The sequence below is a fragment of the Paramormyrops kingsleyae genome, unplaced genomic scaffold, assembly GCF_048594095.1.
Source record: "Paramormyrops kingsleyae isolate MSU_618 unplaced genomic scaffold, PKINGS_0.4 ups31, whole genome shotgun sequence".
In the NCBI taxonomy this organism is placed as follows: domain Eukaryota; kingdom Metazoa; phylum Chordata; class Actinopteri; order Osteoglossiformes; family Mormyridae; genus Paramormyrops; species Paramormyrops kingsleyae.
In genome coordinates this window covers 395,883-419,020 of record NW_027325969.1, presented here as the reverse complement: position 1 = coordinate 419,020, position 23,138 = coordinate 395,883, and the positions used below count along the sequence as shown (strand labels likewise).

Below are 23,138 nucleotides of genomic sequence, written 5' to 3'. Positions count from 1 at the left end.
GCATTCTACTCCGAGCGGGGGCGTCACGCAGGCCCGGCTAACGGCGACGGGCTTGGCGGCGGCCCCATATCGACTCGGGTCTCTCTTCATCCCGTATAAATCTTTCGCCTTTTACTAAAGATTTCCGTGGAGAGGGATAGCGATGAGTTCATGGTATTTTTGGAGGCTCTGCCCAAGCAGAGCTGCACTGCTGCTGTCAAAGGAAGACTGGGCCCGGCTTAGCGGCTGGCGTTAGGTGCCCGGTGGCGCGGCTGTGGTCTCCCTGGATCACGCGTGGACTCGCCGGGCGACACCTGCCAGAGGGGCTGGTGAGGGCTGAGCCGCGCCAGCTCCGTCGGCATCCCGCATGCCGGCGCCCGGCGGGGCGCAATTTGTGGGTATCGCTTCTCGGCCTTTTGGCTAAGATCAAGTGTAGTATCTGTTCTTATCAGTTTAATATCTGATACGTCCCCCATGGAGGGGACCACATATTAAACGGATTTTTGGAACAGGGAGCCGGAAGTGGGGCTTGCCCCGTCCGCTCCACGCATCGACCCGGTATTGCAGTGCTTCCGGGAATGGTGCACCTCTACTGCCCCCTGTTGTCGAAAGGCAGAACTGACTGACTGACTGACTGACTGACTGACTGACTGACTGACTGACTGACTGACTGACTGACTGACTGAGTGAGTGAGTGAGTGACTAATAGACTGAGTGCTGTGAGGGGGGGGGCCCTGTCTGTGCGTGGCCCCCGTTTCCCGCCGTTTTTCTTTTTTTTTTTTTTTTTTTTTTTTTTTTTTAAAGGAAGGTGACACACTGTTTGTGCGGTGGACAGCTGCGCTGAGGTAAGGCATGATGTCATCTTTGCCTTTTGAATTTCCCCTCATGTTTGTTAAAATGATTGCTGTCTTTTGAGAGGACAGGAGGACAGGGAGGAGTCGGGGCCCCGAGGACGGCGGCTGCGACGCCCCTGGGCATTCTACTCCGAGCGGGGGCGTCACGCAGGCCCGGCTAACGGCGACGGGCTTGGCGGCGGCCCCATATCGACTCGGGTCTCTCTTCATCCCGTATAAATCTTTCGCCTTTTACTAAAGATTTCCGTGGAGAGGGATAGCGATGAGTTCATGGTATTTTTGGAGGCTCTGCCCAAGCAGAGCTGCACTGCTGCTGTCAAAGGAAGACTGGGCCCGGCTTAGCGGCTGGCGTTAGGTGCCCGGTGGCGCGGCTGTGGTCTCCCTGGATCACGCGTGGACTCGCCGGGCGACACCTGCCAGAGGGGCTGGTGAGGGCTGAGCCGCGCCAGCTCCGTCGGCATCCCGCATGCCGGCGCCCGGCGGGGCGCAATTTGTGGGTATCGCTTCTCGGCCTTTTGGCTAAGATCAAGTGTAGTATCTGTTCTTATCAGTTTAATATCTGATACGTCCCCCATGGAGGGGACCACATATTAAACGGATTTTTGGAACAGGGAGCCGGAAGTGGGGCTTGCCCCGTCCGCTCCACGCATCGACCCGGTATTGCAGTGCTTCCGGGAATGGTGCACCTCTACTGCCCCCTGTTGTCGAAAGGCAGAACTGACTGACTGACTGACTGACTGACTGACTGACTGACTGACTGACTGACTGACTGACTGACTGACTGAGTGAGTGAGTGAGTGACTAATAGACTGAGTGCTGTGAGGGGGGGGGCCCTGTCTGTGCGTGGCCCCCGTTTCCCGCCGGTTTTCTTTTTTTTTTTTTTTTTTTTAAAGGAAGGTGACACACTGTTTGTGCGGTGGACAGCTGCGCTGAGGTAAGGCATGATGTCATCTTTGCCTTTTGAATTTCCCCTCATGTTTGTTAAAATGATTGCTGTCTTTTGAGAGGACAGGAGGACAGGGAGGAGTCGGGGCCCCGAGGACGGCGGCTGCGACGCCCCTGGGCATTCTACTCCGAGCGGGGGCGTCACGCAGGCCCGGCTAACGGCGACGGGCTTGGCGGCGGCCCCATATCGACTCGGGTCTCTCTTCATCCCGTATAAATCTTTCGCCTTTTACTAAAGATTTCCGTGGAGAGGGATAGCGATGAGTTCATGGTATTTTTGGAGGCTCTGCCCAAGCAGAGCTGCACTGCTGCTGTCAAAGGAAGACTGGGCCCGGCTTAGCGGCTGGCGTTAGGTGCCCGGTGGCGCGGCTGTGGTCTCCCTGGATCACGCGTGGACTCGCCGGGCGACACCTGCCAGAGGGGCTGGTGAGGGCTGAGCCGCGCCAGCTCCGTCGGCATCCCGCATGCCGGCGCCCGGCGGGGCGCAATTTGTGGGTATCGCTTCTCGGCCTTTTGGCTAAGATCAAGTGTAGTATCTGTTCTTATCAGTTTAATATCTGATACGTCCCCCATGGAGGGGACCACATATTAAACGGATTTTTGGAACAGGGAGCCGGAAGTGGGGCTTGCCCCGTCCGCTCCACGCATCGACCCGGTATTGCAGTGCTTCCGGGAATGGTGCACCTCTACTGCCCCCTGTTGTCGAAAGGCAGAACTGACTGACTGACTGACTGACTGACTGACTGACTGACTGAGTGAGTGAGTGAGTGACTAATAGACTGAGTGCTGTGAGGGGGGGGGCCCTGTCTGTGCGTGGCCCCCGTTTCCCGCCGTTTTTCTTTTTTTTTTTTTTTTTTTTTTTTTTTTTTTTTTTAAAGGAAGGTGACACACTGTTTGTGCGGTGGACAGCTGCGCTGAGGTAAGGCATGATGTCATCTTTGCCTTTTGAATTTCCCCTCATGTTTGTTAAAATGATTGCTGTCTTTTGAGAGGACAGGAGGACAGGGAGGAGTCGGGGCCCCGAGGACGGCGGCTGCGACGCCCCTGGGCATTCTACTCCGAGCGGGGGCGTCACGCAGGCCCGGCTAACGGCGACGGGCTTGGCGGCGGCCCCATATCGACTCGGGTCTCTCTTCATCCCGTATAAATCTTTCGCCTTTTACTAAAGATTTCCGTGGAGAGGGATAGCGATGAGTTCATGGTATTTTTGGAGGCTCTGCCCAAGCAGAGCTGCACTGCTGCTGTCAAAGGAAGACTGGGCCCGGCTTAGCGGCTGGCGTTAGGTGCCCGGTGGCGCGGCTGTGGTCTCCCTGGATCACGCGTGGACTCGCCGGGCGACACCTGCCAGAGGGGCTGGTGAGGGCTGAGCCGCGCCAGCTCCGTCGGCATCCCGCATGCCGGCGCCCGGCGGGGCGCAATTTGTGGGTATCGCTTCTCGGCCTTTTGGCTAAGATCAAGTGTAGTATCTGTTCTTATCAGTTTAATATCTGATACGTCCCCCATGGAGGGGACCACATATTAAACGGATTTTTGGAACAGGGAGCCGGAAGTGGGGCTTGCCCCGTCCGCTCCACGCATCGACCCGGTATTGCAGTGCTTCCGGGAATGGTGCACCTCTACTGCCCCCTGTTGTCGAAAGGCAGAACTGACTGACTGACTGACTGACTGACTGACTGACTGACTGACTGACTGACTGACTGACTGACTGACTGAGTGAGTGAGTGAGTGACTAATAGACTGAGTGCTGTGAGGGGGGGGGCCCTGTCTGTGCGTGGCCCCCGTTTCCCGCCGTTTTTCTTTTTTTTTTTTTTTTTTTTTTTTTTTTTTAAAGGAAGGTGACACACTGTTTGTGCGGTGGACAGCTGCGCTGAGGTAAGGCATGATGTCATCTTTGCCTTTTGAATTTCCCCTCATGTTTGTTAAAATGATTGCTGTCTTTTGAGAGGACAGGAGGACAGGGAGGAGTCGGGGCCCCGAGGACGGCGGCTGCGACGCCCCTGGGCATTCTACTCCGAGCGGGGGCGTCACGCAGGCCCGGCTAACGGCGACGGGCTTGGCGGCGGCCCCATATCGACTCGGGTCTCTCTTCATCCCGTATAAATCTTTCGCCTTTTACTAAAGATTTCCGTGGAGAGGGATAGCGATGAGTTCATGGTATTTTTGGAGGCTCTGCCCAAGCAGAGCTGCACTGCTGCTGTCAAAGGAAGACTGGGCCCGGCTTAGCGGCTGGCGTTAGGTGCCCGGTGGCGCGGCTGTGGTCTCCCTGGATCACGCGTGGACTCGCCGGGCGACACCTGCCAGAGGGGCTGGTGAGGGCTGAGCCGCGCCAGCTCCGTCGGCATCCCGCATGCCGGCGCCCGGCGGGGCGCAATTTGTGGGTATCGCTTCTCGGCCTTTTGGCTAAGATCAAGTGTAGTATCTGTTCTTATCAGTTTAATATCTGATACGTCCCCCATGGAGGGGACCACATATTAAACGGATTTTTGGAACAGGGAGCCGGAAGTGGGGCTTGCCCCGTCCGCTCCACGCATCGACCCGGTATTGCAGTGCTTCCGGGAATGGTGCACCTCTACTGCCCCCTGTTGTCGAAAGGCAGAACTGACTGACTGACTGACTGACTGACTGACTGACTGACTGACTGACTGACTGACTGACTGACTGACTGAGTGAGTGAGTGAGTGACTAATAGACTGAGTGCTGTGAGGGGGGGGGCCCTGTCTGTGCGTGGCCCCCGTTTCCCGCCGGTTTTCTTTTTTTTTTTTTTTTTTTTAAAGGAAGGTGACACACTGTTTGTGCGGTGGACAGCTGCGCTGAGGTAAGGCATGATGTCATCTTTGCCTTTTGAATTTCCCCTCATGTTTGTTAAAATGATTGCTGTCTTTTGAGAGGACAGGAGGACAGGGAGGAGTCGGGGCCCCGAGGACGGCGGCTGCGACGCCCCTGGGCATTCTACTCCGAGCGGGGGCGTCACGCAGGCCCGGCTAACGGCGACGGGCTTGGCGGCGGCCCCATATCGACTCGGGTCTCTCTTCATCCCGTATAAATCTTTCGCCTTTTACTAAAGATTTCCGTGGAGAGGGATAGCGATGAGTTCATGGTATTTTTGGAGGCTCTGCCCAAGCAGAGCTGCACTGCTGCTGTCAAAGGAAGACTGGGCCCGGCTTAGCGGCTGGCGTTAGGTGCCCGGTGGCGCGGCTGTGGTCTCCCTGGATCACGCGTGGACTCGCCGGGCGACACCTGCCAGAGGGGCTGGTGAGGGCTGAGCCGCGCCAGCTCCGTCGGCATCCCGCATGCCGGCGCCCGGCGGGGCGCAATTTGTGGGTATCGCTTCTCGGCCTTTTGGCTAAGATCAAGTGTAGTATCTGTTCTTATCAGTTTAATATCTGATACGTCCCCCATGGAGGGGACCACATATTAAACGGATTTTTGGAACAGGGAGCCGGAAGTGGGGCTTGCCCCGTCCGCTCCACGCATCGACCCGGTATTGCAGTGCTTCCGGGAATGGTGCACCTCTACTGCCCCCTGTTGTCGAAAGGCAGAACTGACTGACTGACTGACTGACTGACTGACTGACTGACTGACTGAGTGAGTGAGTGAGTGACTAATAGACTGAGTGCTGTGAGGGGGGGGGCCCTGTCTGTGCGTGGCCCCCGTTTCCCGCCGTTTTTCTTTTTTTTTTTTTTTTTTTTTTTTTTTTTTTTTTAAAGGAAGGTGACACACTGTTTGTGCGGTGGACAGCTGCGCTGAGGTAAGGCATGATGTCATCTTTGCCTTTTGAATTTCCCCTCATGTTTGTTAAAATGATTGCTGTCTTTTGAGAGGACAGGAGGACAGGGAGGAGTCGGGGCCCCGAGGACGGCGGCTGCGACGCCCCTGGGCATTCTACTCCGAGCGGGGGCGTCACGCAGGCCCGGCTAACGGCGACGGGCTTGGCGGCGGCCCCATATCGACTCGGGTCTCTCTTCATCCCGTATAAATCTTTCGCCTTTTACTAAAGATTTCCGTGGAGAGGGATAGCGATGAGTTCATGGTATTTTTGGAGGCTCTGCCCAAGCAGAGCTGCACTGCTGCTGTCAAAGGAAGACTGGGCCCGGCTTAGCGGCTGGCGTTAGGTGCCCGGTGGCGCGGCTGTGGTCTCCCTGGATCACGCGTGGACTCGCCGGGCGACACCTGCCAGAGGGGCTGGTGAGGGCTGAGCCGCGCCAGCTCCGTCGGCATCCCGCATGCCGGCGCCCGGCGGGGCGCAATTTGTGGGTATCGCTTCTCGGCCTTTTGGCTAAGATCAAGTGTAGTATCTGTTCTTATCAGTTTAATATCTGATACGTCCCCCATGGAGGGGACCACATATTAAACGGATTTTTGGAACAGGGAGCCGGAAGTGGGGCTTGCCCCGTCCGCTCCACGCATCGACCCGGTATTGCAGTGCTTCCGGGAATGGTGCACCTCTACTGCCCCCTGTTGTCGAAAGGCAGAACTGACTGACTGACTGACTGACTGACTGACTGACTGACTGAGTGAGTGAGTGAGTGACTAATAGACTGAGTGCTGTGAGGGGGGGGGCCCTGTCTGTGCGTGGCCCCCGTTTCCCGCCGTTTTTCTTTTTTTTTTTTTTTTTTTTTTTTTTTTTTTTTAAAGGAAGGTGACACACTGTTTGTGCGGTGGACAGCTGCGCTGAGGTAAGGCATGATGTCATCTTTGCCTTTTGAATTTCCCCTCATGTTTGTTAAAATGATTGCTGTCTTTTGAGAGGACAGGAGGACAGGGAGGAGTCGGGGCCCCGAGGACGGCGGCTGCGACGCCCCTGGGCATTCTACTCCGAGCGGGGGCGTCACGCAGGCCCGGCTAACGGCGACGGGCTTGGCGGCGGCCCCATATCGACTCGGGTCTCTCTTCATCCCGTATAAATCTTTCGCCTTTTACTAAAGATTTCCGTGGAGAGGGATAGCGATGAGTTCATGGTATTTTTGGAGGCTCTGCCCAAGCAGAGCTGCACTGCTGCTGTCAAAGGAAGACTGGGCCCGGCTTAGCGGCTGGCGTTAGGTGCCCGGTGGCGCGGCTGTGGTCTCCCTGGATCACGCGTGGACTCGCCGGGCGACACCTGCCAGAGGGGCTGGTGAGGGCTGAGCCGCGCCAGCTCCGTCGGCATCCCGCATGCCGGCGCCCGGCGGGGCGCAATTTGTGGGTATCGCTTCTCGGCCTTTTGGCTAAGATCAAGTGTAGTATCTGTTCTTATCAGTTTAATATCTGATACGTCCCCCATGGAGGGGACCACATATTAAACGGATTTTTGGAACAGGGAGCCGGAAGTGGGGCTTGCCCCGTCCGCTCCACGCATCGACCCGGTATTGCAGTGCTTCCGGGAATGGTGCACCTCTACTGCCCCCTGTTGTCGAAAGGCAGAACTGACTGACTGACTGACTGACTGACTGACTGACTGACTGAGTGAGTGAGTGAGTGACTAATAGACTGAGTGCTGTGAGGGGGGGGGCCCTGTCTGTGCGTGGCCCCCGTTTCCCGCCGTTTTTCTTTTTTTTTTTTTTTTTTTTTTTTTTTTTTTTTTTTAAAGGAAGGTGACACACTGTTTGTGCGGTGGACAGCTGCGCTGAGGTAAGGCATGATGTCATCTTTGCCTTTTGAATTTCCCCTCATGTTTGTTAAAATGATTGCTGTCTTTTGAGAGGACAGGAGGACAGGGAGGAGTCGGGGCCCCGAGGACGGCGGCTGCGACGCCCCTGGGCATTCTACTCCGAGCGGGGGCGTCACGCAGGCCCGGCTAACGGCGACGGGCTTGGCGGCGGCCCCATATCGACTCGGGTCTCTCTTCATCCCGTATAAATCTTTCGCCTTTTACTAAAGATTTCCGTGGAGAGGGATAGCGATGAGTTCATGGTATTTTTGGAGGCTCTGCCCAAGCAGAGCTGCACTGCTGCTGTCAAAGGAAGACTGGGCCCGGCTTAGCGGCTGGCGTTAGGTGCCCGGTGGCGCGGCTGTGGTCTCCCTGGATCACGCGTGGACTCGCCGGGCGACACCTGCCAGAGGGGCTGGTGAGGGCTGAGCCGCGCCAGCTCCGTCGGCATCCCGCATGCCGGCGCCCGGCGGGGCGCAATTTGTGGGTATCGCTTCTCGGCCTTTTGGCTAAGATCAAGTGTAGTATCTGTTCTTATCAGTTTAATATCTGATACGTCCCCCATGGAGGGGACCACATATTAAACGGATTTTTGGAACAGGGAGCCGGAAGTGGGGCTTGCCCCGTCCGCTCCACGCATCGACCCGGTATTGCAGTGCTTCCGGGAATGGTGCACCTCTACTGCCCCCTGTTGTCGAAAGGCAGAACTGACTGACTGACTGACTGACTGACTGACTGACTGACTGACTGACTGACTGACTGACTGAGTGAGTGAGTGAGTGACTAATAGACTGAGTGCTGTGAGGGGGGGGGCCCTGTCTGTGCGTGGCCCCCGTTTCCCGCCGTTTTTCTTTTTTTTTTTTTTTTTTTTTTTTTTTTTTTTTTTTTTTTTTTAAAGGAAGGTGACACACTGTTTGTGCGGTGGACAGCTGCGCTGAGGTAAGGCATGATGTCATCTTTGCCTTTTGAATTTCCCCTCATGTTTGTTAAAATGATTGCTGTCTTTTGAGAGGACAGGAGGACAGGGAGGAGTCGGGGCCCCGAGGACGGCGGCTGCGACGCCCCTGGGCATTCTACTCCGAGCGGGGGCGTCACGCAGGCCCGGCTAACGGCGACGGGCTTGGCGGCGGCCCCATATCGACTCGGGTCTCTCTTCATCCCGTATAAATCTTTCGCTTTACTAAAGATTTCCGTGGAGAGGGATAGCGATGAGTTCATGGTATTTTTGGAGGCTCTGCCCAAGCAGAGCTGCACTGCTGCTGTCAAAGGAAGACTGGGCCCGGCTTAGCGGCTGGCGTTAGGTGCCCGGTGGCGCGGCTGTGGTCTCCCTGGATCACGCGTGGACTCGCCGGGCGACACCTGCCAGAGGGGCTGGTGAGGGCTGAGCCGCGCCAGCTCCGTCGGCATCCCGCATGCCGGCGCCCGGCGGGGCGCAATTTGTGGGTATCGCTTCTCGGCCTTTTGGCTAAGATCAAGTGTAGTATCTGTTCTTATCAGTTTAATATCTGATACGTCCCCCATGGAGGGGACCACATATTAAACGGATTTTTGGAACAGGGAGCCGGAAGTGGGGCTTGCCCCGTCCGCTCCACGCATCGACCCGGTATTGCAGTGCTTCCGGGAATGGTGCACCTCTACTGCCCCCTGTTGTCGAAAGGCAGAACTGACTGACTGACTGACTGACTGACTGACTGACTGACTGACTGACTGACTGAGTGAGTGAGTGAGTGACTAATAGACTGAGTGCTGTGAGGGGGGGGGCCCTGTCTGTGCGTGGCCCCCGTTTCCCGCCGTTTTTCTTTTTTTTTTTTTTTTTTTTTTTTTTTTTTTTTTTTTTTAAAGGAAGGTGACACACTGTTTGTGCGGTGGACAGCTGCGCTGAGGTAAGGCATGATGTCATCTTTGCCTTTTGAATTTCCCCTCATGTTTGTTAAAATGATTGCTGTCTTTTGAGAGGACAGGAGGACAGGGAGGAGTCGGGGCCCCGAGGACGGCGGCTGCGACGCCCCTGGGCATTCTACTCCGAGCGGGGGCGTCACGCAGGCCCGGCTAACGGCGACGGGCTTGGCGGCGGCCCCATATCGACTCGGGTCTCTCTTCATCCCGTATAAATCTTTCGCCTTTTACTAAAGATTTCCGTGGAGAGGGATAGCGATGAGTTCATGGTATTTTTGGAGGCTCTGCCCAAGCAGAGCTGCACTGCTGCTGTCAAAGGAAGACTGGGCCCGGCTTAGCGGCTGGCGTTAGGTGCCCGGTGGCGCGGCTGTGGTCTCCCTGGATCACGCGTGGACTCGCCGGGCGACACTGCCAGAGGGGCTGGTGAGGGCTGAGCCGCGCCAGCTCCGTCGGCATCCCGCATGCCGGCGCCCGGCGGGGCGCAATTTGTGGGTATCGCTTCTCGGCCTTTTGGCTAAGATCAAGTGTAGTATCTGTTCTTATCAGTTTAATATCTGATACGTCCCCCATGGAGGGGACCACATATTAAACGGATTTTTGGAACAGGGAGCCGGAAGTGGGGCTTGCCCCGTCCGCTCCACGCATCGACCCGGTATTGCAGTGCTTCCGGGAATGGTGCACCTCTACTGCCCCCTGTTGTCGAAAGGCAGAACTGACTGACTGACTGACTGACTGACTGACTGACTGACTGACTGACTGACTGACTGAGTGAGTGAGTGAGTGACTAATAGACTGAGTGCTGTGAGGGGGGGGGCCCTGTCTGTGCGTGGCCCCCGTTTCCCGCCGTTTTTCTTTTTTTTTTTTTTTTTTTTTTTTTTTTTTTTTTTTTTTTTTAAAGGAAGGTGACACACTGTTTGTGCGGTGGACAGCTGCGCTGAGGTAAGGCATGATGTCATCTTTGCCTTTTGAATTTCCCCTCATGTTTGTTAAAATGATTGCTGTCTTTTGAGAGGACAGGAGGACAGGGAGGAGTCGGGGCCCCGAGGACGGCGGCTGCGACGCCCCTGGGCATTCTACTCCGAGCGGGGGCGTCACGCAGGCCCGGCTAACGGCGACGGGCTTGGCGGCGGCCCCATATCGACTCGGGTCTCTCTTCATCCCGTATAAATCTTTCGCCTTTTACTAAAGATTTCCGTGGAGAGGGATAGCGATGAGTTCATGGTATTTTTGGAGGCTCTGCCCAAGCAGAGCTGCACTGCTGCTGTCAAAGGAAGACTGGGCCCGGCTTAGCGGCTGGCGTTAGGTGCCCGGTGGCGCGGCTGTGGTCTCCCTGGATCACGCGTGGACTCGCCGGGCGACACCTGCCAGAGGGGCTGGTGAGGGCTGAGCCGCGCCAGCTCCGTCGGCATCCCGCATGCCGGCGCCCGGCGGGGCGCAATTTGTGGGTATCGCTTCTCGGCCTTTTGGCTAAGATCAAGTGTAGTATCTGTTCTTATCAGTTTAATATCTGATACGTCCCCATGGAGGGGACCACATATTAAACGGATTTTTGGAACAGGGAGCCGGAAGTGGGGCTTGCCCCGTCCGCTCCACGCATCGACCCGGTATTGCAGTGCTTCCGGGAATGGTGCACCTCTACTGCCCCCTGTTGTCGAAAGGCAGAACTGACTGACTGACTGACTGACTGACTGACTGACTGACTGACTGACTGACTGACTGACTGACTGAGTGAGTGAGTGAGTGACTAATAGACTGAGTGCTGTGAGGGGGGGGGCCCTGTCTGTGCGTGGCCCCCGTTTCCCGCCGTTTTTCTTTTTTTTTTTTTTTTTTTTTTTTTTTTTTTTTTAAAGGAAGGTGACACACTGTTTGTGCGGTGGACAGCTGCGCTGAGGTAAGGCATGATGTCATCTTTGCCTTTTGAATTTCCCCTCATGTTTGTTAAAATGATTGCTGTCTTTTGAGAGGACAGGAGGACAGGGAGGAGTCGGGGCCCCGAGGACGGCGGCTGCGACGCCCCTGGGCATTCTACTCCGAGCGGGGGCGTCACGCAGGCCCGGCTAACGGCGACGGGCTGGCGGCGGCCCCATATCGACTCGGGTCTCTCTTCATCCCGTATAAATCTTTCGCCTTTTACTAAAGATTTCCGTGGAGAGGGATAGCGATGAGTTCATGGTATTTTTGGAGGCTCTGCCCAAGCAGAGCTGCACTGCTGCTGTCAAAGGAAGACTGGGCCCGGCTTAGCGGCTGGCGTTAGGTGCCCGGTGGCGCGGCTGTGGTCTCCCTGGATCACGCGTGGACTCGCCGGGCGACACCTGCCAGAGGGGCTGGTGAGGGCTGAGCCGCGCCAGCTCCGTCGGCATCCCGCATGCCGGCGCCCGGCGGGGCGCAATTTGTGGGTATCGCTTCTCGGCCTTTTGGCTAAGATCAAGTGTAGTATCTGTTCTTATCAGTTTAATATCTGATACGTCCCCCATGGAGGGGACCACATATTAAACGGATTTTTGGAACAGGGAGCCGGAAGTGGGGCTTGCCCCGTCCGCTCCACGCATCGACCCGGTATTGCAGTGCTTCCGGGAATGGTGCACCTCTACTGCCCCCTGTTGTCGAAAGGCAGAACTGACTGACTGACTGACTGACTGACTGACTGACTGACTGACTGACTGACTGAGTGAGTGAGTGAGTGACTAATAGACTGAGTGCTGTGAGGGGGGGGGCCCTGTCTGTGCGTGGCCCCCGTTTCCCGCCGTTTTTCTTTTTTTTTTTTTTTTTTTTTTTTTTTTTTTTTTTTTTTTAAAGGAAGGTGACACACTGTTTGTGCGGTGGACAGCTGCGCTGAGGTAAGGCATGATGTCATCTTTGCCTTTTGAATTTCCCCTCATGTTTGTTAAAATGATTGCTGTCTTTTGAGAGGACAGGAGGACAGGGAGGAGTCGGGGCCCCGAGGACGGCGGCTGCGACGCCCCTGGGCATTCTACTCCGAGCGGGGGCGTCACGCAGGCCCGGCTAACGGCGACGGGCTTGGCGGCGGCCCCATATCGACTCGGGTCTCTCTTCATCCCGTATAAATCTTTCGCCTTTTACTAAAGATTTCCGTGGAGAGGGATAGCGATGAGTTCATGGTATTTTTGGAGGCTCTGCCCAAGCAGAGCTGCACTGCTGCTGTCAAAGGAAGACTGGGCCCGGCTTAGCGGCTGGCGTTAGGTGCCCGGTGGCGCGGCTGTGGTCTCCCTGGATCACGCGTGGACTCGCCGGGCGACACCTGCCAGAGGGGCTGGTGAGGGCTGAGCCGCGCCAGCTCCGTCGGCATCCCGCATGCCGGCGCCCGGCGGGGCGCAATTTGTGGGTATCGCTTCTCGGCCTTTTGGCTAAGATCAAGTGTAGTATCTGTTCTTATCAGTTTAATATCTGATACGTCCCCCATGGAGGGGACCACATATTAAACGGATTTTTGGAACAGGGAGCCGGAAGTGGGGCTTGCCCCGTCCGCTCCACGCATCGACCCGGTATTGCAGTGCTTCCGGGAATGGTGCACCTCTACTGCCCCCTGTTGTCGAAAGACTGACAGACTGACTGACTGACTGACTGACTGACTGACTGACTGACTGACTGACTGATGAGTGAGTGAGTGACTAATAGACTGAGTGCTGTGAGGGGGGGGGCCCTGTCTGTGCGTGGCCCCCGTTTCCCGCCGTTTTTCTTTTTTTTTTTTTTTTTTTTTTTTTTTTTTTTTTTAAAGGAAGGTGACACACTGTTTGTGCGGTGGACAGCTGCGCTGAGGTAAGGCATGATGTCATCTTTGCCTTTTGAATTTCCCCTCATGTTTGTTAAAATGATTGCTGTCTTTTGAGAGGACAGGAGGACAGGGAGGAGTCGGGGCCCCGAGGACGGCGGCTGCGACGCCCCTGGGCATTCTACTCCGAGCGGGGGCGTCACGCAGGCCCGGCTAACGGCGACGGGCTTGGCGGCGGCCCCATATCGACTCGGGTCTCTCTTCATCCCGTATAAATCTTTCGCCTTTTACTAAAGATTTCCGTGGAGAGGGATAGCGATGAGTTCATGGTATTTTTGGAGGCTCTGCCCAAGCAGAGCTGCACTGCTGCTGTCAAAGGAAGACTGGGCCCGGCTTAGCGGCTGGCGTTAGGTGCCCGGTGGCGCGGCTGTGGTCTCCCTGGATCACGCGTGGACTCGCCGGGCGACACCTGCCAGAGGGGCTGGTGAGGGCTGAGCCGCGCCAGCTCCGTCGGCATCCCGCATGCCGGCGCCCGGCGGGGCGCAATTTGTGGGTATCGCTTCTCGGCCTTTTGGCTAAGATCAAGTGTAGTATCTGTTCTTATCAGTTTAATATCTGATACGTCCCCCATGGAGGGGACCACATATTAAACGGATTTTTGGAACAGGGAGCCGGAAGTGGGGCTTGCCCCGTCCGCTCCACGCATCGACCCGGTATTGCAGTGCTTCCGGGAATGGTGCACCTCTACTGCCCCCTGTTGTCGAAAGGCAGAACTGACTGACTGACTGACTGACTGACTGACTGACTGACTGACTGACTGACTGACTGAGTGAGTGAGTGAGTGACTAATAGACTGAGTGCTGTGAGGGGGGGGGCCCTGTCTGTGCGTGGCCCCCGTTTCCCGCCGTTTTTCTTTTTTTTTTTTTTTTTTTTTTTTTTTTTTTTTTAAAGGAAGGTGACACACTGTTTGTGCGGTGGACAGCTGCGCTGAGGTAAGGCATGATGTCATCTTTGCCTTTTGAATTTCCCCTCATGTTTGTTAAAATGATTGCTGTCTTTTGAGAGGACAGGAGGACAGGGAGGAGTCGGGGCCCCGAGGACGGCGGCTGCGACGCCCCTGGGCATTCTACTCCGAGCGGGGGCGTCACGCAGGCCCGGCTAACGGCGACGGGCTTGGCGGCGGCCCCATATCGACTCGGGTCTCTCTTCATCCCGTATAAATCTTTCGCCTTTTACTAAAGATTTCCGTGGAGAGGGATAGCGATGAGTTCATGGTATTTTTGGAGGCTCTGCCCAAGCAGAGCTGCACTGCTGCTGTCAAAGGAAGACTGGGCCCGGCTTAGCGGCTGGCGTTAGGTGCCCGGTGGCGCGGCTGTGGTCTCCCTGGATCACGCGTGGACTCGCCGGGCGACACCTGCCAGAGGGGCTGGTGAGGGCTGAGCCGCGCCAGCTCCGTCGGCATCCCGCATGCCGGCGCCCGGCGGGGCGCAATTTGTGGGTATCGCTTCTCGGCCTTTTGGCTAAGATCAAGTGTAGTATCTGTTCTTATCAGTTTAATATCTGATACGTCCCCCATGGAGGGGACCACATATTAAACGGATTTTTGGAACAGGGAGCCGGAAGTGGGGCTTGCCCCGTCCGCTCCACGCATCGACCCGGTATTGCAGTGCTTCCGGGAATGGTGCACCTCTACTGCCCCCTGTTGTCGAAAGGCAGAACTGACTGACTGACTGACTGACTGACTGACTGACTGACTGAGTGAGTGAGTGAGTGACTAATAGACTGAGTGCTGTGAGGGGGGGGGCCCTGTCTGTGCGTGGCCCCCGTTTCCCGCCGTTTTTCTTTTTTTTTTTTTTTTTTTTTTTTTTTTTTTTTAAAGGAAGGTGACACACTGTTTGTGCGGTGGACAGCTGCGCTGAGGTAAGGCATGATGTCATCTTTGCCTTTTGAATTTCCCCTCATGTTTGTTAAAATGATTGCTGTCTTTTGAGAGGACAGGAGGACAGGGAGGAGTCGGGGCCCCGAGGACGGCGGCTGCGACGCCCCTGGGCATTCTACTCCGAGCGGGGGCGTCACGCAGGCCCGGCTAACGGCGACGGGCTTGGCGGCGGCCCCATATCGACTCGGGTCTCTCTTCATCCCGTATAAATCTTTCGCCTTTTACTAAAGATTTCCGTGGAGAGGGATAGCGATGAGTTCATGGTATTTTTGGAGGCTCTGCCCAAGCAGAGCTGCACTGCTGCTGTCAAAGGAAGACTGGGCCCGGCTTAGCGGCTGGCGTTAGGTGCCCGGTGGCGCGGCTGTGGTCTCCCTGGATCACGCGTGGACTCGCCGGGCGACACCTGCCAGAGGGGCTGGTGAGGGCTGAGCCGCGCCAGCTCCGTCGGCATCCCGCATGCCGGCGCCCGGCGGGGCGCAATTTGTGGGTATCGCTTCTCGGCCTTTTGGCTAAGATCAAGTGTAGTATCTGTTCTTATCAGTTTAATATCTGATACGTCCCCCATGGAGGGGACCACATATTAAACGGATTTTTGGAACAGGGAGCCGGAAGTGGGGCTTGCCCCGTCCGCTCCACGCATCGACCCGGTATTGCAGTGCTTCCGGGAATGGTGCACCTCTACTGCCCCCTGTTGTCGAAAGGCAGAACTGACTGACTGACTGACTGACTGACTGACTGACTGACTGACTGACTGAGTGAGTGAGTGAGTGACTAATAGACTGAGTGCTGTGAGGGGGGGGGCCCTGTCTGTGCGTGGCCCCCGTTTCCCGCCGTTTTTCTTTTTTTTTTTTTTTTTTTTTTTTTTTTTTTTTAAAGGAAGGTGACACACTGTTTGTGCGGTGGACAGCTGCGCTGAGGTAAGGCATGATGTCATCTTTGCCTTTTGAATTTCCCCTCATGTTTGTTAAAATGATTGCTGTCTTTTGAGAGGACAGGAGGACAGGGAGGAGTCGGGGCCCCGAGGACGGCGGCTGCGACGCCCCTGGGCATTCTACTCCGAGCGGGGGCGTCACGCAGGCCCGGCTAACGGCGACGGGCTTGGCGGCGGCCCCATATCGACTCGGGTCTCTCTTCATCCCGTATAAATCTTTCGCCTTTTACTAAAGATTTCCGTGGAGAGGGATAGCGATGAGTTCATGGTATTTTTGGAGGCTCTGCCCAAGCAGAGCTGCACTGCTGCTGTCAAAGGAAGACTGGGCCCGGCTTAGCGGCTGGCGTTAGGTGCCCGGTGGCGCGGCTGTGGTCTCCCTGGATCACGCGTGGACTCGCCGGGCGACACCTGCCAGAGGGGCTGGTGAGGGCTGAGCCGCGCCAGCTCCGTCGGCATCCCGCATGCCGGCGCCCGGCGGGGCGCAATTTGTGGGTATCGCTTCTCGGCCTTTTGGCTAAGATCAAGTGTAGTATCTGTTCTTATCAGTTTAATATCTGATACGTCCCCCATGGAGGGGACCACATATTAAACGGATTTTTGGAACAGGGAGCCGGAAGTGGGGCTTGCCCCGTCCGCTCCACGCATCGACCCGGTATTGCAGTGCTTCCGGGAATGGTGCACCTCTACTGCCCCCTGTTGTCGAAAGGCAGAACTGACTGACTGACTGACTGACTGACTGACTGACTGACTGACTGACTGAGTGAGTGAGTGAGTGACTAATAGACTGAGTGCTGTGAGGGGGGGGGCCCTGTCTGTGCGTGGCCCCCGTTTCCCGCCGTTTTTCTTTTTTTTTTTTTTTTTTTTTTTTTTTTTTTTTAAAGGAAGGTGACACACTGTTTGTGCGGTGGACAGCTGCGCTGAGGTAAGGCATGATGTCATCTTTGCCTTTTGAATTTCCCCTCATGTTTGTTAAAATGATTGCTGTCTTTTGAGAGGACAGGAGGACAGGGAGGAGTCGGGGCCCCGAGGACGGCGGCTGCGACGCCCCTGGGCATTCTACTCCGAGCGGGGGCGTCACGCAGGCCCGGCTAACGGCGACGGGCTTGGCGGCGGCCCCATATCGACTCGGGTCTCTCTTCATCCCGTATAAATCTTTCGCCTTTTACTAAAGATTTCCGTGGAGAGGGATAGCGATGAGTTCATGGTATTTTTGGAGGCTCTGCCCAAGCAGAGCTGCACTGCTGCTGTCAAAGGAAGACTGGGCCCGGCTTAGCGGCTGGCGTTAGGTGCCCGGTGGCGCGGCTGTGGTCTCCCTGGATCACGCGTGGACTCGCCGGGCGACACCTGCCAGAGGGGCTGGTGAGGGCTGAGCCGCGCCAGCTCCGTCGGCATCCCGCATGCCGGCGCCCGGCGGGGCGCAATTTGTGGGTATCGCTTCTCGGCCTTTTGGCTAAGATCAAGTGTAGTATCTGTTCTTATCAGTTTAATATCTGATACGTCCCCCATGGAGGGGACCACATATTAAACGGATTTTTGGAACAGGGAGCCGGAAGTGGGGCTTGCCCCGTCCGCTCCACGCATCGACCCGGTATTGCAGTGCTTCCGGGAATGGTGCACCTCTACTGCCCCCTGTTGTCGAAAGGACTGACTGATGACTGACTGACTGACTGACTGACTGACTGACTGACTGACTGAGTGAGTGAGTGAGTGACTAATAGACTGAGTGCTGTGAGGGGGGGGGCCCTGTCTGTGCGTGGCCCCCGTTTCCCGCCGTTTTTCTTTTTTTTTTTTTTTTTTTTTTTTTTTTTTTTAAAGGAAGGTGACACACTGTTTGTGCGGTGGACAGCTGCGCTGAGGTAAGGCATGATGTCATCTTTGCCTTTTGAATTTCCCCTCATGTTTGTTAAAATGATTGCTGTCTTTTGAGAGGACAGGAGGACAGGGAGGAGTCGGGGCCCCGAGGACGGCGGCTGCGACGCCCCTGGGCATTCTACTCCGAGCGGGGGCGTCACGCAGGCCCGGCTAACGGCGACGGGCTTGGCGGCGGCCCCATATCGACTCGGGTCTCTCTTCATCCCGTATAAATCTTTCGCCTTTTACTAAAGATTTCCGTGGAGAGGGATAGCGATGAGTTCATGGTATTTTTGGAGGCTCTGCCCAAGCAGAGCTGCACTGCTGCTGTCAAAGGAAGACTGGGCCCGGCTTAGCGGCTGGCGTTAGGTGCCCGGTGGCGCGGCTGTGGTCTCCCTGGATCACGCGTGGACTCGCCGGGCGACACCTGCCAGAGGGGCTGGTGAGGGCTGAGCCGCGCCAGCTCCGTCGGCATCCCGCATGCCGGCGCCCGGCGGGGCGCAATTTGTGGGTATCGCTTCTCGGCCTTTTGGCTAAGATCAAGTGTAGTATCTGTTCTTATCAGTTTAATATCTGATACGTCCCCCATGGAGGGGACCACATATTAAACGGATTTTTGGAACAGGGAGCCGGAAGTGGGGCTTGCCCCGTCCGCTCCACGCATCGACCCGGTATTGCAGTGCTTCCGGGAATGGTGCACCTCTACTGCCCCCTGTTGTCGAAAGGCAGAACTGACTGACTGACTGACTGACTGACTGACTGACTGACTGACTGACTGACTGAGTGAGTGAGTGAGTGACTAATAGACTGAGTGCTGTGAGGGGGGGGGCCCTGTCTGTGCGTGGCCCCCGTTTCCCGCCGTTTTTCTTTTTTTTTTTTTTTTTTTTTTTTTTTTTTTTAAAGGAAGGTGACACACTGTTTGTGTTTTTTTTTTTTTTTTTTTTTTTTAAAGGAAGGTGACACACTGTTTGTGCGGTGGACAGCTGCGCTGAGGTAAGGCATGATGTCATCTTTGCCTTTTGAATTTCCCCTCATGTTTGTTAAAATGATTGCTGTCTTTTGAGAGGACAGGAGGACAGGGAGGAGTCGGGGCCCCGAGGACGGCGGCTGCGACGCCCCTGGGCATTCTACTCCGAGCGGGGGCGTCACGCAGGCCCGGCTAACGGCGACGGGCTTGGCGGCGGCCCCATATCGACTCGGGTCTCTCTTCATCCCGTATAAATCTTTCGCCTTTTACTAAAGATTTCCGTGGAGAGGGATAGCGATGAGTTCATGGTATTTTTGGAGGCTCTGCCCAAGCAGAGCTGCACTGCTGCTGTCAAAGGAAGACTGGGCCCGGCTTAGCGGCTGGCGTTAGGTGCCCGGTGGCGCGGCTGTGGTCTCCCTGGATCACGCGTGGACTCGCCGGGCGACACCTGCCAGAGGGGCTGGTGAGGGCTGAGCCGCGCCAGCTCCGTCGGCATCCCGCATGCCGGCGCCCGGCGGGGCGCAATTTGTGGGTATCGCTTCTCGGCCTTTTGGCTAAGATCAAGTGTAGTATCTGTTCTTATCAGTTTAATATCTGATACGTCCCCCATGGAGGGGACCACATATTAAACGGATTTTTGGAACAGGGAGCCGGAAGTGGGGCTTGCCCCGTCCGCTCCACGCATCGACCCGGTATTGCAGTGCTTCCGGGAATGGTGCACCTCTACTGCCCCCTGTTGTCGAAAGGCAGAACTGACTGACTGACTGACTGACTGACTGACTGACTGACTGACTGACTGACTGAGTGAGTGAGTGAGTGACTAATAGACTGAGTGCTGTGAGGGGGGGGGCCCTGTCTGTGCGTGGCCCCCGTTTCCCGCCGTTTTTCTTTTTTTTTTTTTTTTTTTTTTTTTTTTTTTTTAAAGGAAGGTGACACACTGTTTGTGCGGTGGACAGCTGCGCTGAGGTAAGGCATGATGTCATCTTTGCCTTTTGAATTTCCCCTCATGTTTGTTAAAATGATTGCTGTCTTTTGAGAGGACAGGAGGACAGGGAGGAGTCGGGGCCCCGAGGACGGCGGCTGCGACGCCCCTGGGCATTCTACTCCGAGCGGGGGCGTCACGCAGGCCCGGCTAACGGCGACGGGCTTGGCGGCGGCCCCATATCGACTCGGGTCTCTCTTCATCCCGTATAAATCTTTCGCCTTTTACTAAAGATTTCCGTGGAGAGGGATAGCGATGAGTTCATGGTATTTTTGGAGGCTCTGCCCAAGCAGAGCTGCACTGCTGCTGTCAAAGGAAGACTGGGCCCGGCTTAGCGGCTGGCGTTAGGTGCCCGGTGGCGCGGCTGTGGTCTCCCTGGATCACGCGTGGACTCGCCGGGCGACACCTGCCAGAGGGGCTGGTGAGGGCTGAGCCGCGCCAGCTCCGTCGGCATCCCGCATGCCGGCGCCCGGCGGGGCGCAATTTGTGGGTATCGCTTCTCGGCCTTTTGGCTAAGATCAAGTGTAGTATCTGTTCTTATCAGTTTAATATCTGATACGTCCCCCATGGAGGGGACCACATATTAAACGGATTTTTGGAACAGGGAGCCGGAAGTGGGGCTTGCCCCGTCCGCTCCACGCATCGACCCGGTATTGCAGTGCTTCCGGGAATGGTGCACCTCTACTGCCCCCTGTTGTCGAAAGGCAGAACTGACTGACTGACTGACTGACTGACTGACTGACTGACTGACTGACTGAGTGAGTGAGTGAGTGAGTGACTAATAGACTGAGTGCTGTGAGGGGGGGGGCCCTGTCTGTGCGTGGCCCCCGTTTCCCGCCGTTTTTCTTTTTTTTTTTTTTTTTTTTTTTTTTTTTTTTTAAAGGAAGGTGACACACTGTTTGTGCGGTGGACAGCTGCGCTGAGGTAAGGCATGATGTCATCTTTGCCTTTTGAATTTCCCCTCATGTTTGTTAAAATGATTGCTGTCTTTTGAGAGGACAGGAGGACAGGGAGGAGTCGGGGCCCCGAGGACGGCGGCTGCGACGCCCCTGGGCATTCTACTCCGAGCGGGGGCGTCACGCAGGCCCGGCTAACGGCGACGGGCTTGGCGGCGGCCCCATATCGACTCGGGTCTCTCTTCATCCCGTATAAATCTTTCGCCTTTTACTAAAGATTTCCGTGGAGAGGGATAGCGATGAGTTCATGGTATTTTTGGAGGCTCTGCCCAAGCAGAGCTGCACTGCTGCTGTCAAAGGAAGACTGGGCCCGGCTTAGCGGCTGGCGTTAGGTGCCCGGTGGCGCGGCTGTGGTCTCCCTGGATCACGCGTGGACTCGCCGGGCGACACCTGCCAGAGGGGCTGGTGAGGGCTGAGCCGCGCCAGCTCCGTCGGCATCCCGCATGCCGGCGCCCGGCGGGGCGCAATTTGTGGGTATCGCTTCTCGGCCTTTTGGCTAAGATCAAGTGTAGTATCTGTTCTTATCAGTTTAATATCTGATACGTCCCCCATGGAGGGGACCACATATTAAACGGATTTTTGGAACAGGGAGCCGGAAGTGGGGCTTGCCCCGTCCGCTCCACGCATCGACCCGGTATTGCAGTGCTTCCGGGAATGGTGCACCTCTACTGCCCCCTGTTGTCGAAAGGCAGAACTGACTGACTGACTGACTGACTGACTGAGTGAGTGAGTGAGTGACTAATAGACTGAGTGCTGTGAGGGGGGGGGCCCTGTCTGTGCGTGGCCCCCGTTTCCCGCCGTTTTTCTTTTTTTTTTTTTTTTTTTTTTTTTTTTTTTTTAAAGGAAGGTGACACACTGTTTGTGCGGTGGACAGCTGCGCTGAGGTAAGGCATGATGTCATCTTTGCCTTTTGAATTTCCCCTCATGTTTGTTAAAATGATTGCTGTCTTTTGAGAGGACAGGAGGACAGGGAGGAGTCGGGGCCCCGAGGACGGCGGCTGCGACGCCCCTGGGCATTCTACTCCGAGCGGGGGCGTCACGCAGGCCCGGCTAACGGCGACGGGCTTGGCGGCGGCCCCATATCGACTCGGGTCTCTCTTCATCCCGTATAAATCTTTCGCCTTTTACTAAAGATTTCCGTGGAGAGGGATAGCGATGAGTTCATGGTATTTTTGGAGGCTCTGCCCAAGCAGAGCTGCACTGCTGCTGTCAAAGGAAGACTGGGCCCGGCTTAGCGGCTGGCGTTAGGTGCCCGGTGGCGCGGCTGTGGTCTCCCTGGATCACGCGTGGACTCGCCGGGCGACACCTGCCAGAGGGGCTGGTGAGGGCTGAGCCGCGCCAGCTCCGTCGGCATCCCGCATGCCGGCGCCCGGCGGGGCGCAATTTGTGGGTATCGCTTCTCGGCCTTTTGGCTAAGATCAAGTGTAGTATCTGTTCTTATCAGTTTAATATCTGATACGTCCCCCATGGAGGGGACCACATATTAAACGGATTTTTGGAACAGGGAGCCGGAAGTGGGGCTTGCCCCGTCCGCTCCACGCATCGACCCGGTATTGCAGTGCTTCCGGGAATGGTGCACCTCTACTGCCCCCTGTTGTCGAAAGGCAGAACTGACTGACTGACTGACTGACTGACTGACTGACTGACTGACTGACTGACTGATGAGTGAGTGAGTGAGTGACTAATAGACTGAGTGCTGTGAGGGGGGGGGCCCTGTCTGTGCGTGGCCCCCGTTTCCCGCCGTTTTTCTTTTTTTTTTTTTTTTTTTTTTTTTTTTTTTAAAGGAAGGTGACACACTGTTTGTGCGGTGGACAGCTGCGCTGAGGTAAGGCATGATGTCATCTTTGCCTTTTGAATTTCCCCTCATGTTTGTTAAAATGATTGCTGTCTTTTGAGAGGACAGGAGGACAGGGAGGAGTCGGGGCCCCGAGGACGGCGGCTGCGACGCCCCTGGGCATTCTACTCCGAGCGGGGGCGTCACGCAGGCCCGGCTAACGGCGACGGGCTTGGCGGCGGCCCCATATCGACTCGGGTCTCTCTTCATCCCGTATAAATCTTTCGCCTTTTACTAAAGATTTCCGTGGAGAGGGATAGCGATGAGTTCATGGTATTTTTGGAGGCTCTGCCCAAGCAGAGCTGCACTGCTGCTGTCAAAGGAAGACTGGGCCCGGCTTAGCGGCTGGCGTTAGGTGCCCGGTGGCGCGGCTGTGGTCTCCCTGGATCACGCGTGGACTCGCCGGGCGACACCTGCCAGAGGGGCTGGTGAGGGCTGAGCCGCGCCAGCTCCGTCGGCATCCCGCATGCCGGCGCCCGGCGGGGCGCAATTTGTGGGTATCGCTTCTCGGCCTTTTGGCTAAGATCAAGTGTAGTATCTGTTCTTATCAGTTTAATATCTGATACGTCCCCCATGGAGGGGACCACATATTAAACGGATTTTTGGAACAGGGAGCCGGAAGTGGGGCTTGCCCCGTCCGCTCCACGC

The 23,138-nt window shown here is 56.3% G+C and overlaps 49 non-coding genes and 1 pseudogene across 49 annotated transcripts; all 50 read left to right on the top strand.

Moving 5' to 3' along the window:
- The first annotated feature begins 70 nt into the window (after window positions 1-70).
- On the top strand, window positions 71-184 carry LOC140584527 (U5 spliceosomal RNA). The gene has a single exon (XR_011986489.1). It is a non-coding gene; the product is annotated as a U5 spliceosomal RNA (small nuclear RNA).
- A 195-nt stretch (window positions 185-379) lies between these two features.
- LOC140585070 (U2 spliceosomal RNA) lies at window positions 380-571 on the top strand. The gene has a single exon (XR_011987030.1). It is a non-coding gene; the product is annotated as a U2 spliceosomal RNA (small nuclear RNA).
- Window positions 572-1,023: 452 nt separating this feature from the next.
- LOC140584526 (U5 spliceosomal RNA) lies at window positions 1,024-1,137 on the top strand. Its single transcript, XR_011986488.1, has one exon. It is a non-coding gene; the product is annotated as a U5 spliceosomal RNA (small nuclear RNA).
- A 195-nt stretch (window positions 1,138-1,332) lies between these two features.
- LOC140585068 (U2 spliceosomal RNA) lies at window positions 1,333-1,524 on the top strand. The gene has a single exon (XR_011987028.1). It is a non-coding gene; the product is annotated as a U2 spliceosomal RNA (small nuclear RNA).
- Window positions 1,525-1,966: 442 nt separating this feature from the next.
- LOC140584525 (U5 spliceosomal RNA) lies at window positions 1,967-2,080 on the top strand. The gene has a single exon (XR_011986487.1). It is a non-coding gene; the product is annotated as a U5 spliceosomal RNA (small nuclear RNA).
- Window positions 2,081-2,275: 195 nt separating this feature from the next.
- LOC140585067 (U2 spliceosomal RNA) lies at window positions 2,276-2,467 on the top strand. The gene has a single exon (XR_011987027.1). It is a non-coding gene; the product is annotated as a U2 spliceosomal RNA (small nuclear RNA).
- Window positions 2,468-2,896: 429 nt separating this feature from the next.
- On the top strand, window positions 2,897-3,010 carry LOC140584524 (U5 spliceosomal RNA). Its single transcript, XR_011986486.1, has one exon. It is a non-coding gene; the product is annotated as a U5 spliceosomal RNA (small nuclear RNA).
- A 195-nt stretch (window positions 3,011-3,205) lies between these two features.
- On the top strand, window positions 3,206-3,397 carry LOC140585066 (U2 spliceosomal RNA). The gene has a single exon (XR_011987026.1). It is a non-coding gene; the product is annotated as a U2 spliceosomal RNA (small nuclear RNA).
- A 452-nt stretch (window positions 3,398-3,849) lies between these two features.
- LOC140584523 (U5 spliceosomal RNA) lies at window positions 3,850-3,963 on the top strand. Its single transcript, XR_011986485.1, has one exon. It is a non-coding gene; the product is annotated as a U5 spliceosomal RNA (small nuclear RNA).
- A 195-nt stretch (window positions 3,964-4,158) lies between these two features.
- On the top strand, window positions 4,159-4,350 carry LOC140585065 (U2 spliceosomal RNA). The gene has a single exon (XR_011987025.1). It is a non-coding gene; the product is annotated as a U2 spliceosomal RNA (small nuclear RNA).
- A 442-nt stretch (window positions 4,351-4,792) lies between these two features.
- LOC140584522 (U5 spliceosomal RNA) lies at window positions 4,793-4,906 on the top strand. Its single transcript, XR_011986484.1, has one exon. It is a non-coding gene; the product is annotated as a U5 spliceosomal RNA (small nuclear RNA).
- A 195-nt stretch (window positions 4,907-5,101) lies between these two features.
- On the top strand, window positions 5,102-5,293 carry LOC140585064 (U2 spliceosomal RNA). The gene has a single exon (XR_011987024.1). It is a non-coding gene; the product is annotated as a U2 spliceosomal RNA (small nuclear RNA).
- A 432-nt stretch (window positions 5,294-5,725) lies between these two features.
- Window positions 5,726-5,839, top strand: LOC140584521 (U5 spliceosomal RNA). The gene has a single exon (XR_011986483.1). It is a non-coding gene; the product is annotated as a U5 spliceosomal RNA (small nuclear RNA).
- Window positions 5,840-6,034: 195 nt separating this feature from the next.
- LOC140585063 (U2 spliceosomal RNA) lies at window positions 6,035-6,226 on the top strand. The gene has a single exon (XR_011987023.1). It is a non-coding gene; the product is annotated as a U2 spliceosomal RNA (small nuclear RNA).
- Window positions 6,227-6,653: 427 nt separating this feature from the next.
- On the top strand, window positions 6,654-6,767 carry LOC140584520 (U5 spliceosomal RNA). Its single transcript, XR_011986482.1, has one exon. It is a non-coding gene; the product is annotated as a U5 spliceosomal RNA (small nuclear RNA).
- Window positions 6,768-6,962: 195 nt separating this feature from the next.
- LOC140585062 (U2 spliceosomal RNA) lies at window positions 6,963-7,154 on the top strand. The gene has a single exon (XR_011987022.1). It is a non-coding gene; the product is annotated as a U2 spliceosomal RNA (small nuclear RNA).
- Window positions 7,155-7,584: 430 nt separating this feature from the next.
- Window positions 7,585-7,698, top strand: LOC140584519 (U5 spliceosomal RNA). Its single transcript, XR_011986481.1, has one exon. It is a non-coding gene; the product is annotated as a U5 spliceosomal RNA (small nuclear RNA).
- A 195-nt stretch (window positions 7,699-7,893) lies between these two features.
- On the top strand, window positions 7,894-8,085 carry LOC140585061 (U2 spliceosomal RNA). Its single transcript, XR_011987021.1, has one exon. It is a non-coding gene; the product is annotated as a U2 spliceosomal RNA (small nuclear RNA).
- A 457-nt stretch (window positions 8,086-8,542) lies between these two features.
- LOC140584975 (U5 spliceosomal RNA) lies at window positions 8,543-8,654 on the top strand. Its single transcript, XR_011986937.1, has one exon. It is a non-coding gene; the product is annotated as a U5 spliceosomal RNA (small nuclear RNA).
- A 195-nt stretch (window positions 8,655-8,849) lies between these two features.
- Window positions 8,850-9,041, top strand: LOC140585060 (U2 spliceosomal RNA). The gene has a single exon (XR_011987020.1). It is a non-coding gene; the product is annotated as a U2 spliceosomal RNA (small nuclear RNA).
- A 445-nt stretch (window positions 9,042-9,486) lies between these two features.
- Window positions 9,487-9,600, top strand: LOC140584517 (U5 spliceosomal RNA). Its single transcript, XR_011986479.1, has one exon. It is a non-coding gene; the product is annotated as a U5 spliceosomal RNA (small nuclear RNA).
- A 194-nt stretch (window positions 9,601-9,794) lies between these two features.
- Window positions 9,795-9,986, top strand: LOC140585059 (U2 spliceosomal RNA). The gene has a single exon (XR_011987019.1). It is a non-coding gene; the product is annotated as a U2 spliceosomal RNA (small nuclear RNA).
- Window positions 9,987-10,438: 452 nt separating this feature from the next.
- On the top strand, window positions 10,439-10,552 carry LOC140584516 (U5 spliceosomal RNA). Its single transcript, XR_011986478.1, has one exon. It is a non-coding gene; the product is annotated as a U5 spliceosomal RNA (small nuclear RNA).
- A 195-nt stretch (window positions 10,553-10,747) lies between these two features.
- Window positions 10,748-10,938, top strand: LOC140584046 (U2 spliceosomal RNA). The gene has a single exon (XR_011986082.1). It is a non-coding gene; the product is annotated as a U2 spliceosomal RNA (small nuclear RNA).
- Window positions 10,939-11,389: 451 nt separating this feature from the next.
- LOC140584515 (U5 spliceosomal RNA) lies at window positions 11,390-11,503 on the top strand. The gene has a single exon (XR_011986477.1). It is a non-coding gene; the product is annotated as a U5 spliceosomal RNA (small nuclear RNA).
- Window positions 11,504-11,698: 195 nt separating this feature from the next.
- On the top strand, window positions 11,699-11,890 carry LOC140585057 (U2 spliceosomal RNA). Its single transcript, XR_011987017.1, has one exon. It is a non-coding gene; the product is annotated as a U2 spliceosomal RNA (small nuclear RNA).
- A 446-nt stretch (window positions 11,891-12,336) lies between these two features.
- Window positions 12,337-12,450, top strand: LOC140584514 (U5 spliceosomal RNA). The gene has a single exon (XR_011986476.1). It is a non-coding gene; the product is annotated as a U5 spliceosomal RNA (small nuclear RNA).
- Window positions 12,451-12,645: 195 nt separating this feature from the next.
- Window positions 12,646-12,837, top strand: LOC140585056 (U2 spliceosomal RNA). The gene has a single exon (XR_011987016.1). It is a non-coding gene; the product is annotated as a U2 spliceosomal RNA (small nuclear RNA).
- Window positions 12,838-13,276: 439 nt separating this feature from the next.
- LOC140584513 (U5 spliceosomal RNA) lies at window positions 13,277-13,390 on the top strand. Its single transcript, XR_011986475.1, has one exon. It is a non-coding gene; the product is annotated as a U5 spliceosomal RNA (small nuclear RNA).
- Window positions 13,391-13,585: 195 nt separating this feature from the next.
- LOC140585055 (U2 spliceosomal RNA) lies at window positions 13,586-13,777 on the top strand. Its single transcript, XR_011987015.1, has one exon. It is a non-coding gene; the product is annotated as a U2 spliceosomal RNA (small nuclear RNA).
- Window positions 13,778-14,221: 444 nt separating this feature from the next.
- On the top strand, window positions 14,222-14,335 carry LOC140584512 (U5 spliceosomal RNA). The gene has a single exon (XR_011986474.1). It is a non-coding gene; the product is annotated as a U5 spliceosomal RNA (small nuclear RNA).
- Window positions 14,336-14,530: 195 nt separating this feature from the next.
- Window positions 14,531-14,722, top strand: LOC140585054 (U2 spliceosomal RNA). The gene has a single exon (XR_011987014.1). It is a non-coding gene; the product is annotated as a U2 spliceosomal RNA (small nuclear RNA).
- A 427-nt stretch (window positions 14,723-15,149) lies between these two features.
- Window positions 15,150-15,263, top strand: LOC140584511 (U5 spliceosomal RNA). The gene has a single exon (XR_011986473.1). It is a non-coding gene; the product is annotated as a U5 spliceosomal RNA (small nuclear RNA).
- Window positions 15,264-15,458: 195 nt separating this feature from the next.
- LOC140585053 (U2 spliceosomal RNA) lies at window positions 15,459-15,650 on the top strand. Its single transcript, XR_011987013.1, has one exon. It is a non-coding gene; the product is annotated as a U2 spliceosomal RNA (small nuclear RNA).
- Window positions 15,651-16,085: 435 nt separating this feature from the next.
- On the top strand, window positions 16,086-16,199 carry LOC140584510 (U5 spliceosomal RNA). The gene has a single exon (XR_011986472.1). It is a non-coding gene; the product is annotated as a U5 spliceosomal RNA (small nuclear RNA).
- A 195-nt stretch (window positions 16,200-16,394) lies between these two features.
- LOC140585052 (U2 spliceosomal RNA) lies at window positions 16,395-16,586 on the top strand. The gene has a single exon (XR_011987012.1). It is a non-coding gene; the product is annotated as a U2 spliceosomal RNA (small nuclear RNA).
- A 435-nt stretch (window positions 16,587-17,021) lies between these two features.
- LOC140584509 (U5 spliceosomal RNA) lies at window positions 17,022-17,135 on the top strand. The gene has a single exon (XR_011986471.1). It is a non-coding gene; the product is annotated as a U5 spliceosomal RNA (small nuclear RNA).
- A 195-nt stretch (window positions 17,136-17,330) lies between these two features.
- On the top strand, window positions 17,331-17,522 carry LOC140585051 (U2 spliceosomal RNA). Its single transcript, XR_011987011.1, has one exon. It is a non-coding gene; the product is annotated as a U2 spliceosomal RNA (small nuclear RNA).
- Window positions 17,523-17,955: 433 nt separating this feature from the next.
- Window positions 17,956-18,069, top strand: LOC140584508 (U5 spliceosomal RNA). The gene has a single exon (XR_011986470.1). It is a non-coding gene; the product is annotated as a U5 spliceosomal RNA (small nuclear RNA).
- Window positions 18,070-18,264: 195 nt separating this feature from the next.
- Window positions 18,265-18,456, top strand: LOC140585050 (U2 spliceosomal RNA). The gene has a single exon (XR_011987010.1). It is a non-coding gene; the product is annotated as a U2 spliceosomal RNA (small nuclear RNA).
- A 487-nt stretch (window positions 18,457-18,943) lies between these two features.
- On the top strand, window positions 18,944-19,057 carry LOC140584506 (U5 spliceosomal RNA). The gene has a single exon (XR_011986468.1). It is a non-coding gene; the product is annotated as a U5 spliceosomal RNA (small nuclear RNA).
- A 195-nt stretch (window positions 19,058-19,252) lies between these two features.
- Window positions 19,253-19,444, top strand: LOC140585049 (U2 spliceosomal RNA). Its single transcript, XR_011987009.1, has one exon. It is a non-coding gene; the product is annotated as a U2 spliceosomal RNA (small nuclear RNA).
- A 439-nt stretch (window positions 19,445-19,883) lies between these two features.
- On the top strand, window positions 19,884-19,997 carry LOC140584505 (U5 spliceosomal RNA). The gene has a single exon (XR_011986467.1). It is a non-coding gene; the product is annotated as a U5 spliceosomal RNA (small nuclear RNA).
- Window positions 19,998-20,192: 195 nt separating this feature from the next.
- Window positions 20,193-20,384, top strand: LOC140585048 (U2 spliceosomal RNA). Its single transcript, XR_011987008.1, has one exon. It is a non-coding gene; the product is annotated as a U2 spliceosomal RNA (small nuclear RNA).
- Window positions 20,385-20,823: 439 nt separating this feature from the next.
- LOC140584504 (U5 spliceosomal RNA) lies at window positions 20,824-20,937 on the top strand. The gene has a single exon (XR_011986466.1). It is a non-coding gene; the product is annotated as a U5 spliceosomal RNA (small nuclear RNA).
- A 195-nt stretch (window positions 20,938-21,132) lies between these two features.
- On the top strand, window positions 21,133-21,324 carry LOC140585046 (U2 spliceosomal RNA). Its single transcript, XR_011987006.1, has one exon. It is a non-coding gene; the product is annotated as a U2 spliceosomal RNA (small nuclear RNA).
- Window positions 21,325-21,739: 415 nt separating this feature from the next.
- Window positions 21,740-21,853, top strand: LOC140584503 (U5 spliceosomal RNA). Its single transcript, XR_011986465.1, has one exon. It is a non-coding gene; the product is annotated as a U5 spliceosomal RNA (small nuclear RNA).
- Window positions 21,854-22,048: 195 nt separating this feature from the next.
- Window positions 22,049-22,240, top strand: LOC140585045 (U2 spliceosomal RNA). The gene has a single exon (XR_011987005.1). It is a non-coding gene; the product is annotated as a U2 spliceosomal RNA (small nuclear RNA).
- Window positions 22,241-22,680: 440 nt separating this feature from the next.
- On the top strand, window positions 22,681-22,794 carry LOC140584502 (U5 spliceosomal RNA). Its single transcript, XR_011986464.1, has one exon. It is a non-coding gene; the product is annotated as a U5 spliceosomal RNA (small nuclear RNA).
- Window positions 22,795-22,989: 195 nt separating this feature from the next.
- Window positions 22,990-23,138, top strand: LOC140584114 (U2 spliceosomal RNA; annotated as a pseudogene).